The following is a 19,425-nucleotide window of genomic DNA, read 5'->3' on the forward strand; positions in this document are numbered from 1 at the left end:
CATATGAGTGAAATCATATGGAATTTGTCTTTCTCTCACTGGCTTATTTCACTTAGCATAATGTTCTCCAGGTCCCTCCATACTGTTGCAAAGGGTAAAATTGTCTTCTTTTTTACAGCTGAGTAGAATTCCATTACGTAAATATCCCATAGTTGTTTTTTTCTACCCATCTATTGATGGACACTTGGGCTGCTTACATAATTGGCAATTGTAAATAAAGCTGCAATGAACATAGGGATGCTTATGTTCTTTCCAATGAGTGTTTTGGGTTCCTTTGGATATATTCCCAGAAGTGGGGTTGCCAGGTCAAAAGGCAGATCCATTTTTAATTTTTTGAGATATCTCCATATTGCTTACCACAGTGGCTGCACCAATCTGCATTCTGACCAACGTTGCGAAAGGGTTCCCCTTTCTCCACATCCTCACCAGCACTTGCTGTTTGATTTATTGATGATAGGCATACTGACAGATATGAGATGGTATCTCATTGTGGTTTTAATTTGCATTTCTCTGATGATTAGTAATGTTGAGCATCTTTTCATATGTCTATTCGCCATCTGTACACCCTCTTTGGAGAAGTGTCTATTCAGGTCCTTTGCCCATTTTATACCTGGGCTGTTTGTTTTTTTAGTGTTGAGTTTTATAAGTTCTTTATAAATTTGGGGTATTAATCCCTTATCAGATGTATCAACAAATATATTCTCTCAACAAATATATTCTGTGGGTTGTCTTTTTATTTTGTTGACAAACTCCTTTGCTGTGAAAAACCTTTTTAGTTTGATTGATTAAGCCCCATTTGTTTACTTTTTCTTTTGTTTTTCTTGCCTGGGGAGATATATCAGATAAAAAATTTCTATGAACAATGTCCAAGATTTTGCTGCCCATATTTTCTTCTAGGATTTTTATGGTTTTGGATCTAACATTTAAGTCTTAGATACATTTTGAATTTATTCTTGTATGTGGTGGAAGAAGGTGGTGATCTAGTTTCATTTTTTTGTGTGCTTATCTGTCCAATTTTCCCAACACCATTTATTGAGTAAACTATATTCAGTCCATTGTATGTGCTTGCTTCCTCTGTCCAATATTAATTGATTATAAAGGTGTTGGTTTATTTCTGGGCTCTCTATTCTGTTCCATTGATCTATGTGTCTGTTTTTATGCCAGTACCAAGCTGTTTTGATTACTATGGCCTTGTAGTATAGTTTGATATTAGGTAGTGTGATTCTTCTAATTTCATTCTTCTTTCTCAGGATCACTGTTGCTATGCAGGACTCTTTGTGTTTCCATATAAATTTTTGAAATATTTGTTCTAGTTCTGTGAAATACATCATTGGAATCTTGACAGGAATTGCATTGAATCTACAGATTGCTTTGGGTAGTATGGACACTTTAGTGATGTGAATTCTTCCTACTTATGAACATGGTATGTACTTCCATTTATTTGTATCTTCTTCAATTTTTTTCTTCAGTGTCTTATAATTTTCCAAGAACAGGTCTTTTACATCCTTGATTAGGTTTATTTCCAGGTATTTTATTCTTTTTGTCGCAATAGTGAATGGGACTGTTTCCTTAATTTCCCTTTCTGTTATTTCATTATTGGTGTATAAAAATGCAACTGATTTCTGTATATGAATTTTGTATCCTGCTACTTTGCTGAATTCACTTATCAGTTCTAGTAGTTTCCTGGTGGAATCTTTGGAGTTCTTTATATACAGTATCATGTCATCTGTAAATAATGACAGTTTTACTTTTTCCTTATCAGTTTGGATGCTTTTTATTTCTTCTTCTTGTCTGATTGCTCTGCCTAAGATATCCAGTACCACACTGAATAAGAGATGAAAGTAGAGATCCCTGTCTTGTTCCCCATCTTAAGGGGAACACTTGTCATTTTTACCCATTGACTATGATGCTGGCAGTGGGTTTGTCACATATGGCCTTTATTATGTTTAGGTATGTTCCCTCTATTCCCACTGTGCTAGGAGTTTTTATCATAAATGGGCACTGGATTTTATCAAATGCTTTTTGTACATCTATTGGTATAGTTTTTATTCTTCATTTTGTTTTATGTGGTGAAACACATTTATTGATTTGCAAATGTTGTACCAAAGTTGCATTCCCATAATAAATCCCACTGAATCATGCTGTATGATCTTTTTGATGTATTGCTGTATTGGTTTGCTAATATTTTGTTGAGGATTTTAGTGTCTATGTTCATCAGGGATATTGGCCTATAATTTTCTTTCTTTGTAGTGTGTTTATCTGGTTTTGGAATTAGGACAATGCTGGCCTTATAAAATGTCTTTGGGAGCCTGCCCTCCTCTTAAATTATATCAAATAGTTTGAGAAGGATAGGTGTTAGTTCTCAGAATGTTTGGTAGAATTCACCTGTGAATCCCTCTGGCCCAGGGCTTTTGTTTGTTGGGAGTTTTTTCATTACTCTTTGAAATTCATCAGCTGGAATTGATCTAATCAGTTTTTCTGGTTCTTCCTGATTCAGCTGTGGAAGATTGTATGTTCAATGGAGGATCTATCCATTGAAGTCAATGAGGTGTTAAAATCCCCAACTATGACTGTATTTCTGTTAGTCTCTCCTTTTATGTCCATTAAGACTTGCTTCACATGTTTAGGTGCTCCTATGTTGGGTGCATTACTAGGGTTATATCTTCTTGTTGGATTGTTCTCTTTATCATTACGTAGGATCCTTCTTTGTCTCTTACTATAACCTTGGTTTTAAAGTCTACTTTGTCAGATATAAGTACTGCTACCCCAGCTTTTCTTTCTATTTGCATGAAATATCTTTTTCCAACTCTTTACTTTACTCTGTGTGTATCTTTTGATCTGAGATGGGTCTCTTGGCGGCAGCATATGTATGGGTCTTATTTTCTTATCCATTCAGCTACCCTATGTCTCTTGGTTCCATCTGCATTTTAGAAGAGAAGTGTCCTCTAGAAAAATCTTAGAACATAAAGTAGCTACAGTTTCTTCAGAAGTTACTATGGGCCAGGCCCTATTATAAGAATTTAACATTTTACATCAGGATTACAGTCCATCCTAACAGTTTCTCCATGAAGTAGATACTATCATTTTCCATGTTTTATAGATAAGGAAAAACAAGACTCAGGAAATAAATGAGACAATGGATAATGTAGCTGGTGAGTGGCAACCAAAATATTCAGGAAGGCTTCATGAAAGAGGCCTAGTAAATATTCTTGCCCAAATATTCAACGAATATTTTTTTAGTTGTATTTTATAATGAAGTGTTTGGACTTTATCCTCCAGATAATAGAGATTCACTCCAGGCTTTATTTTTTTCTTTCAGAAATTCAGATAAAGTTACATGAAGGCAAGGACCATGTTGTATTCATATTTGTAACCCAAGTACACAGCACACCATCTGGCACATAGTAAATGTTCAATAAATGTTTGTTGTACAAATAACAGAATCAATCACTGCATATGTTTGGATAAACCACATCAAACAAAATTCCTAGAAACACAACTACATACAATAAATTCCTAACATAATGCGGTTAAGGAGAAAAAAATTATATATGTAATTATATATATATCTTGTCTGCAACCACTAGAGAAAAGAGTTTCACTATAACCATTGTAATGCATAGGCAAATGACTTGGGTATACTTAAAATCAGGATAATTGTTCATTTTGAGCACTAAAGCATAAGTTCTGATAACCCCACTTAGCTTTATTCTCTCACTTCTTTTCTTTTATTATTAGGGCTTTTAGTGACATGATCAAGCCTGTGTTTTTAGAAAGCTCCCTGTCATGGTGGATGTGAAGGACTGATTACAGGGGAAAAATTCAAGGACGATGGACAATGGAGAAGCTGTTCAATGATGAGGGCAGAACTGGAGACCTGAACAAAGGGATGTTTGTGAAAATAGAAAGGGGAAAAAATTGAGGAAGACTAAAGTGGTTGAATTTACTAATAGTTATGAACAATATTGGTAAAGGTAAATGATTGGATGCATTTTAAGAGGGTTAGAAAACTGTCAGGAATGCCTTTGAGATTTTCAGTGGGGTGTGGTTAGAAACAGAGAAATCAGGATCCAAGTGATTTTTGGAGGTGGTAGAAGGGCTGACAATGATTTTGGATTTGAGCATGTTAAATTCTTTGTACCAGAGGATATCCAAAGAGAGATGTCTAGAAGATATAGAGAAATTATAATCCATTAACAACTCTTTCCCCTCCCCTGCCCCCTCATTGTGCCAGGTTTAATATCCATTTGAAAGAATCTGGTTTTACAAATTAGAGATTTCTCAATATTCAGGTGCTATACAGGAAGTATTGCACAGGGTGCTCTAGGGATCAGTATTTCAGGACTGGATTATTTGGAGGGGGAGCACATATAAAGCTGCTATTGTGGGGCAGAGTTGTAGAGAGTGGGCTATTTCCCCCATTCAGGAAACACTGTGTAGTTGCACCTCTCCTCCCTCTCCAAGACAGGCTAGTGAGTAGTAATTTCCAAGAATGATAAGGCACTTAAATACTTAAGTACTTGGTAAGTAAGATTCTATGTGAGCAATCACTTGAAGAAGCAAATATGATTCTGAGGAGAGCATTAATGATCTGTGTGTCTAATGGGTCTTCCTTCCCTAAGGCCACATCTACATGAGTGTGGAATTTTAAATAAGCTTTATTTTTATAGACTTGCAGAAGGATAGGAATTTTTAAAAATAGATATTTCTGGCAACTCTACATGAAAATAAACTTTGGACCAAAGGTTGTTTTAAGAAATATACACTATGAGTTTGCAAATACCTCCTCTTGCTCTTTCCCCTGAAAGCTGAACAAGTTTTCTTCAATTCACAAACATTTGCTAGAGCATCTGAGGAGCTCAGCTGAGCCTGAAGTCTTTCAAAATGTAACCAAAAAGTCTCCTGCAGTTAATACAGTTCTTCCTGAAAGCATTTTTATCGGTGGACATTTTCCTTGTCAAAGAAGGCCTAGTCAGGCATTTCACATCTTCTAATTGAGTAAATTATCAAGTTTGATTTCTTTCTTTAGGATTTGAGGCTACTTCACTTTCTTTGATATAAGAACAAAAAACATATTGGCAGATGTTAAGAGTTACCTTTGTTTCATCTCCTGAAATGTAGATTACTTCAAAAATTAAGAGACTGTAATATAGTCATGCCTCTCTGACAAGAAACACACAAGGGAGACTATTTCCTCCTTTTCCCTCAGTGACAGAAACATGGAGAATTGTTAATAAAAGTTGTCAGCATTGAAATTCTTAAAATGACTTGAAAGGAGAATTTACATGGGACACCGCCACCCAAACTCACTCCAGGTGTGGCTACTTTCCTGGCTCCCCGACTACAAGTTGAGGGTACATAGGGTTCTGCTGTGATTATTAAGAAACATGTGGAAAAGGGGGCATGACTGCCACATTAGAGATCTTTTGGTCTAAGAAGGAATATTAATTACTATTTTTGCCCCAATTCCTAAGTTTGAAGATTAAGCAAGATTTATATTTTCTCAATCAGATTCTGAGGAATCAGTAAAACATAGAGCCTACATGGGGCAAGGCAGATATGTTTTTATTACCATGAGACCTTCCATTTCCCCCTCTGCTATAGGGTTAATGAAGACAGGAAGCACATTCATTAAAACCATTTATGTGTGAGAATATATTTCAGAGATATTTTGTGTTCTGACATGTTTTTATATTTAGAAGGTAAAATCCACCATAGGCAAATTCATCTAAAAGGTTTAGAGTGTAAATTATATCTGAAGAGCCCTTGGAAACATTTCTTTGGGCTGTGCCTGAAACTCACTTTCAAAAAGCCTGAGAACATTTAAATAACACTCAGGGAAAACAGACATTTGTAATAGACGCCACAGCCTTTGGAATACAAAAAAAAAAAAAAAAAAAAAAAAAAACTTACCAGTTTGAAATTCATGCCAAATCTGTGTCCAAATGAATAATCCATCTTACTTGAGAACAAACGATGATGATGGTGATGGCAACGATGATTATGTTAATCATCATCATCATCATCATCATCATCATCATCATAATGGCTGCCATTACTAAGCAATTACTATATACAAAGTACTATATTAAGCTCTTTGCATACATTTTTCTTATTTAATCCTCCTAACAATGCTGAAGAGTAGGTATATAATTATCCCTGTTGTAGAGATGAGAAGGTGAGACTCATAAAGTTTTAAGTAATATATCCAAGGTTGCACAACTAGTTAGTGGTAGATTTCAGATTCAAAACCAGGTCAATCTGATTTCAAGACCCAGTTAATTGACCATACATTAGATTGCCTATCTAACATACACAAATGCCAGTAAAATTGAGACAATATTCCAAGATGACTTAAAAAAACACTTCCTGAGTACCAGGAACAAGAGTAGGTACCAAGAACCTGAGTAGGTTATATGAAAACAACATGACCCTTAACTTCCTTTCTGGATCTCAATTGATTAAAAATATACATAAAATAAAAATACCCTTCTTTTATGTAAATGAACCACTTATCAGGTTGGAATGTCATAGAATATCAGGATAGATGTTAACATATATAGACCAATGCTTCTCAAACTTGAATGCATTAGAATCCCCTTGGAAGTCTTGTTAAAACACTATGTGCTCTGCCCCAACCCCAGAAGTTCTGACTCACTAGGTCCAAAGTGAGCCCAAGAATATACATTTCTAACAACATCCTGGCTGATGCTGATGCTGCTGATCAGGGGAGAACAACTTTGAGAACCACTGATCCACTGATGTGAAAGCCAACATAAAAAAAAAAAAAAGTTTATGGAAGGTACCTATATACAAGGTCTTACGTTAGGTTCTAACTCAGCCTTTCTTGCTACCTAGCTATGTGATTCTTGGGAAATCACTTCTTTCTTTATGGGCTTAGCTGTTTCCTCTTCTATAAAATAAGGGGGTTGGATCAGGTGATCACTCACTTTGTTTTTGTTTTTTTTTCACTTCCAGAAATCTATGAGGAAGAAAACTAGGTAAATAGAACTCATTTGAAATTCAGAGAGAATCTTTGGGTCTGGAGACTTAAACCTATTTTCAGTGACAGCAAATATCATACTGTCAATATAAGAAATGTCCAGACCTGTAAGAATATTTTTATGAGTTTATTTGAGCCAAATTGATGACAATTGTCAGGAAGCAAAATCTCAATGGATTGAAAAAATGCTCTGGAAAATGGCAGTTTTGCACCTGATTTTATGCATTACAATCAAAAGAGAAGATGTAAATTGGTTACATGAAATTCATTGGTAGAAGATTAGGGAGACAGGAGAACGCAAAGCAGAGTAATCTCTGAGATTGGATAAAAAGTAAGAGGGTTAGATACAAACTTCTCTTACATTGGTGGGTGTTAAGATAGTTAACAATTAACAATTATAGTACTTAGATATAGTACATAGGAAAACAAGATAACAAAGGGGGTTCTGTGGTCTCGTGCTCTGGTGGGAGATTGTGCCCTGAAGGGAATGGAAAAGAAGATTACTCTGACATTCTAAAGGTACTTTAGATGCAAAAAGATGATTGGTGCAGTTAAGGTAAAGTTTGACCTTTGTGAAGGAAAATATCTGCCAAGAACATGGCTACCCACCTGACTCACTTTTAGTTGGAAATTTTTCATTTCAAACTATCCTATGTGGTTACTTTAGGTCTCTGAGTTTGTAAGGCTGCCACACAGCACCTCAACAAGCTTAACAGGTTTAATATGTAGCCTCTTTTCATCCACAATACAGATGCATATCACATAGCTAGCTTGTGTCTAAAAGGTTTTTTTATTCATTCAACATATTTATTAAGCATCTATTATATGCTAGGTGCTGTACTAAGTACTTGGAATTCAGTAGTGAACAAAATGACATCATTTACCCTCATAGAGCTTATAGACCATACTAGGGAACTGCAGATATTTCTGATGAAAGTAAAACTATACATTAATTGAAGTTTTACTTTGTTTTCTACCTACACAGATCATATTTCATACTCCTGATTTCATAATTGAACAACTAGCTATACAAATAATTTAAAATATTTCTGCAGTTGATGGCATCTAATACAGAACAAGTTAATGTTAAAAAATGAATTCTAAAGCAAAGAGCTATTTGAGACTATATCAGACTATAGCTAAAGCAAATAAGCTGCATCTTTTATCCTAAAATCATAAACAATAGCTCAGTTTAAAAACCTAGTTTAAAACAAACTCATAGACACAGATGACAGCATGGTGGTTACTGAGGGAAAGGGTATGGGGGGAGAATAAAGAGGGTAAAGGGGATAAAATATATGGTGACAAAAGGAGATTTGATTTTGGCTGATGAACACATAATTCAATATGCAGATGATGTATTACAGATTGTACACTTGAAAATTGTGTTATTAACCAATGTCATCCCAATAAATTTAATTTAAAGTCTAGTTTAAAATTTTTATGCTTCAAGTATAGTGATATCTCTGGCTGGGTGGCTCAGTTGGTTGGAGCATCGTCTCATACACCAAAAGGTCACAGGTTCAATTCCCTATCTGAGCATATACCTAGGTTGTGGGTTGAATCCCTGGTTGGGTAATGTATGGGAGGCAACCAATCAATGTTTCTCTCTCACATCAAAGTTTCTCTCTCTCTCAAATCAATTTGAAAACATATGCTGTGGTAAATATTAAAAATATAATAAAATAAATAAATAAATATATAGTGATACATTCCAAAAATCCTTTACTTCCTCTGTGTGTTTTATTTATATTTATATTTATATATATGAATACATACAGCATATGCACAGCAAGGGTTGAAGGCAGTTGTTAACTTTGTGACATGATTTTGTTTACAATACTAGTAGAATAGAATATGTGCTGAGATGGTAGTCAAGAAACCTGTGTTCAACATTGGGCTCTGCCACCAACCATGGCCTTGGGCAAATCATTGACCCTTTTAAGATTTCTCTACTTGAAAATGAAAAGTTTTCAGAAGTGGTTTCATGATATCTTTCCCTTCCAACCTGAACATTTTATTGTCAGATGCTAACAACTAATTAAAGGAAAACACTTCTACTTCCCTTCTAAAAAGCATGTATTTATTCAACATATTATTCACATGTTGAAATCTTATAAGGTGCTTTTTAGAAAAACCTAGTACTATTCCACTGACTTGGAAAGCAAATGAGGCACATCAAACACTTCCTTTCGATGATAAATTCACAAGGGGCCACACAGTGGGCCTAGCAACCTGCTACCAGTGATAGCCATGGGATAGTTTAACTAAAGGCTGTAAGATTTCCTTTCACATGTGTGTTTACTGACCAACTGGCTATAATAAGGAAAGAACCACAGCAGTAATTCTCCCTTCGCCAAATTTTTCAGTTTCTGTGATTAGTATCTATGATTTCAGTCCAACTGTGTTGGTGTTAGAAACTTCAAAGAATGTCCAAAGCCCAATCAATATTTAGGGGAATATATTTTAAAGGAATACTCACTACCTATTAGTCTAGGCAGTAATGAAAATCATCATATATTTTCAATGATGAAAGATCCCAGTAGGAGGTCTCCTAATGGATGGCAGGTGCCAGAGCAAAGGGCATCCAGCAGGAGAAGGACAAAGGCTATTTCTCAGTCAGCTCTAGAAAGCACAACATATCCTTTAAGCTGGACTCAGTACACATACAGCGTGCAACCTACAATTTCCTGTTGTATTTCATTCAGAATGTTGCCACTTAGAGTCAAATCATCTGAAACCATCTAGAAAGACTAGACAGGTTACCATGAGTTCTTACAGTATCTTGATATGTTTACTGATCACATAAAACAAAGTACAGTATAATGTAATTGCTAGGGGTTTAGGTTTTGGGATCCCTTTATGTTCCCTTCAAAAGGCTACCACACTTAATGCTGATAGGATATGACTCCCACTAGAATGTGAGTGCCACAAGGGTAGAGGTATGTGTTTTTTTCATGGATATATCCTAAGCATTTAGAATGATGCCTGCCATATGATGGTTGCTCAAGAAATATTTACTGAATGAATAAACATTACAACAATAAGAATAATTCCTTGCCCGACTCTATTTTTCTTCCCAAATAGCTTTTCCAAGATGTTCAACCACTTTATATCTCTTTGTTTTGCCTTACTAAAACCTTTTTTATACAGTAGTTTTACTGGTATTGTATTTTATTCAACTTATTAATGAAGTATAATATATATACAGAAAAATGCAAAAATTATATCAGCTTGATGAATTTTCAAAAACTGAACATACTCATGTTATCAGGACCTGGATTAAGAAACTGAACTTGGATAGCACCTAGAACATGCCCCTAGTAACTGCTTTTCCCTCCCAAGGGTGACCACCATCTTGACTTTGAAAACATAGATTACTTTAGACTGCGTCTATCATTTATATAAATGGAATAAACAGTACATTCTCTTTGATTGTGGCTTCTTTTTTTCAACATTGTATTTGTTTGATTTATACATGTTAATGGTGTTGTACTTCATCCTCATTACTTTATAATATTTAAATATGATGCAGTTTATGTATCCAATTTACTATTCCTAGGCATTTGGGTTGAGCCCAGTTTGTGGAAATTATGAACATGACCACTATGTACATGCTTGTACCTGTCTTTTTTATTAATCCTCACCTGAGGACACACTTATTGATTTCTTTAGAGAGGGAAGGAAGGGAGGGAGAGAGAGAAACATCAATGAGAGAAACATCAGTTGGCTGCCCCTTGTATGCACCCCAACCAAGGACTGAACTTGCAACCCAGGCATGTGGCCTGACCTGGAATCTAATCTGAGACCTTTTGGTTCATAGGATGATACCCAACCAACTGAGACACACAGGCCAGGGCTCTACCTGCCTTTTGGTACACTTTTATGCATTTTGTTTGAGTATTATCTTAGTGATTTCATACTGCTGTAACAGAAACTCTAAAGACTGGATGGCTTAAATAACAAATATTTATACCTCACAGTTCTGGATACTTAGAACTCAAAGATTAAGGTCCCAGTTGATTTGGTTCTGGTGAGGGCCCTCTTCCCAGTTTTCATACAGCCACCTTCTTAAACCTCACATGGCAGAGGAGAGAGAGAGAGAGAGAGGGAGGGAGGGAGACAAGAAAGAAATCATCTCTCTCATCTCTCTTTTTATTATAATGTCATTCTTGAGAGTTTTACCTTTATAATCTAATTATTATTTCCCAAAAACCCCGCCTCTAAATACTATCAAATTGGAGATTAGAGAGTTAACATAAATTTTGCAAGGAAACAAATGTTTAGTCCATAGCAGATCTGTATACCTAGCTTTGCACCATTTTCAATGGTGTGCATCTGACCTTTTCTTCCTCAGCATTTCTTTTCCACTAGATTGCCTGACCATGGTGGAGAAGAGTAGTCTTGTCAGTTATCACCAAAGCAGCCCTTTTAATAAGACAAGCTTTGCACAGTGGCCGTATTGTAGCCAATGAGGTTTATCCAAGGTGCAATTAATTGCTAATTGAAAGAGTTAAAGACTGAAATCAGATCAGAATGAAAAGTGTCCTGTTTATATGGCTGATATTCCTGTCATTAATATCCTAAAGGTTTCCTAGGGATCGTGCACTCATACAATCAAAATATCATTGGTCATCTGAATGTATCAATGTTTGGATATCATGTACATGTTATCAATTAAAGCACTAGATTTCTTTGGTGGTTACACATGAGTTAATCTGAATTAATCCAGTATCACCCATTGAAATCTAGTTGAGGGCAGAGTCTTAAAAAATGAAGACACTAAACAGAAAAGTTTTAAATGAAGCTAGCCATTAGGAAAGAAGGGTAATGGGAAGCTTATAGGACCAGTGCAAACTGAAATGCTAAGGAGACAGCATGGGATTTGGGAGGTCAGGAGGAAAAGGGACTTTATCTATATTTTTACTTTTTAAAATTTTCTTTTTTAAAATATATTTTATTGATTGTGCTATTACAGTTGTCTCATTTTTTCTCTTTTATTGATTGTGCTATTAGAGTTGTCTCATTTTTTCTGTCCTTTATTCCTCTCTATCCTGCACCACCCCTCCCACCAGCATTACCCTCTTAGTTCATGTCCATGGTTCATAAATATAAGTTTGTTGGCTTCTCCATTCCCTATACTATTCCTAACCTCCCCCTGTCTATTTTGCACCTACCATTTATGCTTCTTATTCCATGTACCTGGAAAAGGGACTTTAAATGGAAATGAAAGTACCACTATGTGAAGCACAGGGAACCAGAAATCCAGGAACTTTGTTGACTTTGCAGCCTTGCTCAGAACTTATGATGATCCTAAGGTGTACTCTGTCCATAGTACTTTATCTGATGGGGGTGTACAGAGGTCAAATTAAAAATTATGAGTTATAGTTAATAATACAACTGTATTGTATATTTGAAAGTTGCTAAGAAAGTGGATCTTAAAGGTTCTCATCATGAGAAAAAATTGTATCTATGTGTGGTAATAATGTTAACTAGACTTATTATGGTGATCATTACACAATATACACAAATATCAAATCTTTATATTGTACACCTGAAACAAATATTCAGTATAATGGTATATATCAATTATATTTCAATGAAAATAAGCTTTAGGAAAACGAATTGACCATAAAAGCCTAAGAAACATCAAAACAACAATGAAGGTATAGATTATGTAGTACATACACATAGGTATTTCATTCATTAAAAATTTTTTAACCACCCCCTCCACACAGCAGGAAAAAAATCAAGAGAAAATGAGTAATTTCATAGTAATATGGGAAGGTCCTATCAGGAGTGTCAATTCCATGGCCTGTGGGCCACATGTGGCCCATGATGGCTATGAATGTGGCTCAACATAAAAATTGTAAATTGACTTCAAACCTGTTTTTTGCTCAGCAGTTTTCATTAGTGTTTGTGTATTTAATGTGTGGCCCAAGACAACTCTTCTTCTTCCAGTGTGGCCCAGAGATGCCGAAAGTTTGGACACCCCTGCTGCATGCTAATGGTATAGTACTAGCTTAGTACTTAAGTATACAACCTGATGCCAGGATTGTATTTACATGGTCATGGTTTCTGTTTATAAAGAGCATTTTTACTGTCACAACTGTCAGTCAACTTTGACTACAAACCCACCAGGTAGCAATCATGGGAGCTTAGGTCAAAGCAGAGAAAATGGTCAAACCAGCTGACTCTGCAAGGTTTTAGAGACAAACAATGTTGAGGTGATGGATGAATTCTGTCAAAGCTGAAACTGAACATTTTGTGTCTCTTAAAATGTCATCCAGTTAAACACCATTACAATCATTTCAAAAGTCAGCTGGATTTAATTTTTTATAAATGTATGTTATTTTATTGGAGGTTTAATGAAACATTATTTTTTCCTATCAGATCTCCTTCAGCCAATATCATGCCTTAGATAATTTTCAGGCTAATAATGATGTTGTTGACAAAGAAATGGTCATGTACTATGCTTTATTTTATAATAAAGCTCTATCCTTTCAAGTATATCATGTCAAGCAAGGCTTTCTACTAGTCTGCCAACTTTTCTCAAGTCATGTACCTAGCTTGGATTCACTCATTCATACAAGTATGTATTGAGCACCAATGAGCTAGGAAGTGCTAGTTGTTGGGGAAACCAAACATGTATAAAATCTGTTCTGTGCCCTCAAAGAGTTCACTGACTAGCAGGGGAGCTGAGGCAGGATTACAATTCTAATATAAGATGGAATGGGAGAAGTGCCAACAGAGAAGTACAAAGGGCAATGGTGTTCAAAGGAGAGCAAGATCATTTCCAGATGGGGAGATCAAAGAAGGCTTCGTGGAAGAGGTGGTATTTGTGCTGCTCCTCCAAGGGTAAGATTTCTAGTGGTGGATATGAATGAAAGAAAAGGAAAGCATTGTGTGTTTAGGACCAGTGAGAGTTGAAGCTCAGGATAAAAGTGTCTAGTCTGGGAAAATATCTATCCTTGAAAGGACTGGGTACTTTGCCACAGATTCTGCTAATCTTCATTAGTAGACTTTACTAAAGCCCAGGGCTTTGGGAGTACAAGTATAAACCAGAAAAGCATAATTGTTCACCAGAAGCTAAACAGAAATTCTGAGAGGCAGTTGAACTTGTATCACCCATTTGTTTATTTATTCTTTAAATAGCACTGAGTTCCTACTGTGTACAATGCCCTGGGCTAGGTAACCAAGATGAGGGTGGGAGGGAGGTCATACAATGCTGAAATATATGATTCTGGCCCCTTAGTACTTTACCATGCTTTTTTTCTTCTTTCATGTTGGTGAAAACAATTAAGTGACAGTCAAAATAGCCTAGAGTCTCAGAACTTTGGATAAAGTTCAGGCTCTGGTCAGATTTAGAAGCTAAAATAGCCCATAGTTTTGTTGTTTTTTTTGGGGGGGATAATAAGAAATACCAAGACTAATAACTAACATTTTTGAACTTCACTTTTGTACTAAACACTGTGCTAAACACATGATTTTATATGATGACCTTTAGATTTTGCATCAGTGCTGCTAAGAGTTCCCACTTCACTGTGCTGTTTGAGTATGTTGAAGTAGGTACTGTCAGGGTGTGTAGAGGGGTATGTGTCTGTTGTGTGTTAGGGGCCAGTGCTGGTGAGCAATGGGACATGATGGAGCTTGTTTAACAGAATATGACAAGTCTTTCCTACTTCCTGGAGCCCAGGGATGTCAGTGGTGCTCCTCTATCTCCTGTAGTAGACCTACTTAGGGCTAACTTGGAATGAACAAATCCTCATGAAATTATCAAGTCAATCTCTATGAGGGATAATTGATCATAATGGAAGGTAGACTTTATGATCCAACCCCCTTACATGAGCACTGACCCTGTGCATAGACTATACTAGGTATTTTGTATACATGAATTCATTTAATACTTACAAGAATCCTGGAGGATAGCATTACTAATTTTTTTAAAAGATTTATTTGTTTGTTTGTTTGTTTGTTTATTTATTTATTTTAGAGAGAGAAGAAGGGAAGGAGGAAGAGAGGGAGGGAAACATCAATGTGTGGTTGCTTCTTGCGTGCCCCCTACTGGGAACCTGGTCCGCAACCCAGGAATGTGTCCTGACTGGAAGTCTAACCAGAGACCCTTTGGTTCACAGGCTGGCACTCAATCCACTGAGCCACACCAGCCAGAGCAGCACTACTAATTTTTTTATGATAAAACAGAATCACAGAGGTGCTGGGAGACTTACCTAAAAGGACATAGTCAATATAAAACAGAACCAGAACCTATAATTCCATATTTTGCCCATATGTATACCATGCTGACTCTATGAATGAAGGTGCCATATTTGGTTTCACTAAAGGAACACTTTGACATGTAATGTTTTGGCATCCAGTTGGGCACAAAAACCTAACGTGTAAGCCAAGAAAAGAATCCTTATTTTCCCCTAAGAACTGCCTGTCTGAAAGTGAAAGACAATGACCAGGGAGATTGAGAAAAATAGGGAGGAGAGATTCACAGGAAGATAAAGAAGTGAGTGGAGAGGGATAGAAGAGGGGAGAGGGAAGGGGGAGGGAGAGAGGGGAAGGAGGGAGGAAGGGAGAGAGAGGAGAGGGGAGAAGAGGTGAGGGGGGAGAGAGAGAGTGAGAGAGAGAGAGGACATAAGAACATGAGATCAAAAGGTTCCCCATGGGCCATCCTCAATTTGGGTAGCAGACTGAAGAGATATAGTCAAGGCTTTGGTAGGAAGATTCACGTTGATTGACCAAGAGCTCTGTTTTTTAATGTGTTTTTCATTTCTCACAAGCTTCAGAAATGTACCGCTTTTAAAAAATATTTTATTATTTATGCTATATCAGCTGTCCCAATTTTTCTCCCTTTGACCTTTCCACTCAGCCCCCTTCTCTCTCTCAGGCAATCCCCTCACCATTGTCCATGTCTATGGGTCATTCATGTATGTTCTTTGACGAATCCCTTCCACTTCTTTCATCCAGTCCCCTCTCCCCCTTCCCCTCTTACAGCTGTCAGTTTGCTCCATGAGAAACATCCTGCTTTTGCCTCCAATTTCCATTCAGCCTGCTTTGGATGACTCTCCTCAGAGTTTTATTTTACTTTCTGCACTCCTAGTTATAATTGCCTTTAGGCAACTGTGAACCTCAGTTTGCTCATCTTAACATGGGAATAATATTAATAATCATAACAATAGCAAAACAATAATAATCTATAAATATCTGTTTCATAGGATGGTGATTATGAAACTTAAATAGATAATGTGTGTGAATGGTAACAGAGTTTTCAAATATTACATTTTGTTAAAACTTCTCCATTCCATGCAAAGACATTCTTACTGGAGAAATTTCACAGTCTAAATGTCACATTAACAATTACACCTCAGAACCTCACCTGTAAAAGTGTTCACTGTCTATAAAGTTTGTGTCTCAGTGTTCAGGAACAGTGATTAGCTACTTTGTTCCTATTACAAACCAGCTGACATAGCCATTTCTCAAAGGGTAAATCTACTTTTGATGTGGTGGTCTTTATTTCATTTCGTGTCTTAAAGTTTTTCATCAAGGAAAATATATAGAGGAACAAGGCTGTTAGAAATTATTTCAGATGATTAATTAGCACTCATTATTCCTCAGAAAGTCAGCAATCACTTCCTTAAAGCTCATCTCAGATTTTTGGGGGAAGCTTTGGTTTTAGAGCAAAATACCCACATCTTAATAGAATGTACATGTCTTCCCATACCTGTACCCCAAATCTCTCTACTACCTGTGTGAATTCTATATTTTCTAAGAATCTATCACTAGAATAAGAGAGTTTAACATTTTGTAAGTTCCTTTGGAATAATCCATTTTTTAAGTTTATCAATTGTCATTATAGTTACCTTACCAGAAACGAAACAAATCAGCACAGACTTATTGTGAGGTAATTAAGTGTGTCATTAGATAAAAGAGTAGCATCCAAAACTGAAGGGACTTAATAAGAGCCAAAATAATCTTAAAACTTTTAAAAAATATTTTATTTATTTATATTTTAGAGAGGGGAAGGGAGAGGGAGAGAAACATCAATGTGTGGTTGCCTCTCACATGCCCCCTACTAGGGACCTGGCCCACAACCCATGAATGTGACATAGACTGGGAATTGAACCAGCAACCCTTTGATCTGCAGGCTGGCACTCAATCCACTGGGCCACACCAACCAAGGCAAGACCCAAATTAATCTTTATTCAAATAACTACGTATACATTCAAATGACCTTCAAAATGACAGAACACACACACAAATCTCAAACATAACCTCAAATTTCCCCAAGCTTGGGACAATGGTTTTACTTGTTTTTTATTCTTTTTTTTGGGGGGGGTGGTACTGCGAACTCTATTGATGGTGCATGACAAGGCAGGGCTCCCTAAGCCCTTCACCTCTTCAGGGGATCTAGGATGGAAACTGAAGGTCAGGAGATTCTCAGTGTGTTGGGGATCAATTTGGGGCAAACACTCCCCAGTAGTTGAGGGCCTCTCTTCCTTGTCACTGGGGCTGATGGTCCAGGGGGCTCTTACTCCTTGGAGGCCATGTGGACTACAAGGTCCACCACCTTGTTGCTATAGCCAAATTCATTGTCATACCAGGAAATGAGCTTGACAAAGTGGTCATGGAGGGCAATGCCAGCCCTGACATTGAAGGTGGAGGAGGGGTGTCACTGTTAAAGCTGCAAGAGACAACCTGGTCCTCAGTACAGCCCAGTATTCCCTTGAGTGGGCCCTCTGATGCCTGCGTCACTCCCTTCTTGATGTTATTGTATTTGGCAGCTTTCTCCAGGTGGCAGGTCAGATCCAAAACTGACATATTGCGGGTGGAGACAAGGAAGACCATGCAAGTGAGATTCCCATTCAGCTCAGGGTTGACCTTACCCACAGCCTTGGCAGCACCAGTGGAAGCACAGATGATATTCTAGGCAGCCCCTCGGCTATCATGCTACAGCTTGCCAGAGGGCCCATCCGTGGTCTTCTGGGTAACAGTGATGGCATGGACTGTGGTCATGAGTCCCCTCACAATGCCAAAATAGTCATGGATGACCTTGGCTAGGGAGGCCAAGCAGTTGGTGGTATAGGAGGCATTGCTGACAATCTTCATGGAGTTGTCAGACATGTCATGGTTCTCACCCATCACAAACATGGGGGCATCTGCAGAAGGGGGAGAGATGATAGCCCTCTTGGTTCCACCCTTCAAGTGAGCCCCAGCCTTTTCCATAGTAGTGAAGACACCAGTGAATTCCACAACATATTCAGCAGCAGCAGCAGCATCCCATTTGATGTTGGCAGGATCTTGCTCCTGGAAGATGGAGATGGACTTACCATTGATGACAAGCTTCCCATTCTCAGCCTTGACTGTGCCTTTGAACTTGCAGTGAGAAGAATCATAGTAGAACAAGTAGACCATGTAGTTGAGGTCAATGAAAGGGTCATCGATGGTGACAACATCCACTTTGCCAAAGTAAAAGGCAGCCCTGGTGACCAGGCACCCAATATGGCCAAACCTGTTCACTCCAATCTTCACCATCATGGTTCAGGCTGGCACTGTGCAGGAAGACGTGGCTGTCTGTTGAACAGGAGGAGCAGACAGACATTTTTAATTATTTTTTAAATTATATTTTATTGATTATGCTATTAGAGTTGTCCCAATTTTCCCCATTTGACCCCCCTCCACCCATTCCCCCTATTCCCTCAGTCAATCCCCACATTGTTGTCCATGTTCATGGGTCATGCATATGTGTTCTTTGGCTATTCTATGTCTCATGCTGTACTTTATATCTCCATGACTACCCTGTAACTACCAATCCATGCTTCTTAATCCCTTCACTTTTTCGCTCATACCCCTGACCTATATCCCACCTGGCAACCATAAAAAATGTTCTTTGTTTCTGTTCTGCTTGTCTCTTTTCTTTTGGGGGGGCATTCAATTGTTAATAGATATGTATTTATTGCCATTTTATTCATATTTTTCTTCTTCTTAAATGAGACCTTTTATCATTTCATATAATGCTGGTTTCATGATGTGCTCACTTAGCTTTACCTTGTCTGGGAAATTCTTTATCTGTCCTTTGATTCTAAATGATAGCTTTGCTGGGTAGAGTAACTTTAGTTATAGGTCCTTGCTTTTCATCTCTTTGAATATTTTGTGCAAGTTCCTTCTGACCTGCAAAGTTTCTTTTGAGAAATCAGCTGACAGTCATTTTTTATTGTTCTTCAAGTACAGTTGTCTCCATTTTCACCCTACCATGGACCCCCACCACACCCATCCTGGCCTCACACCCTTGAACCTACCCCCTTTGGCTTTGTCCATGTGTCCTTTATACCTGTTGCTTGATGGCCCTTCACCTATTATCACCTGTTATCCCTCTCCCTCCTTCTATCTGGCTACTATCAGTTTGTTCTTAATTTTAA

At 37.3% G+C, this 19,425-nt stretch overlaps 1 pseudogene; it reads right to left on the bottom strand.

Annotated features, from left to right (window-relative positions):
* Positions 1-12,039: 12,039 nt before the first annotated feature.
* On the bottom strand, positions 12,040-18,600 carry LOC114504767 (annotated as a pseudogene).
* Between the last annotated feature and the right edge of the window lie 825 nt (positions 18,601-19,425).

This window comes from Phyllostomus discolor, chromosome X, assembly GCF_004126475.2.
Source record: "Phyllostomus discolor isolate MPI-MPIP mPhyDis1 chromosome X, mPhyDis1.pri.v3, whole genome shotgun sequence".
Lineage (NCBI taxonomy): Eukaryota > Metazoa > Chordata > Mammalia > Chiroptera > Phyllostomidae > Phyllostomus > Phyllostomus discolor.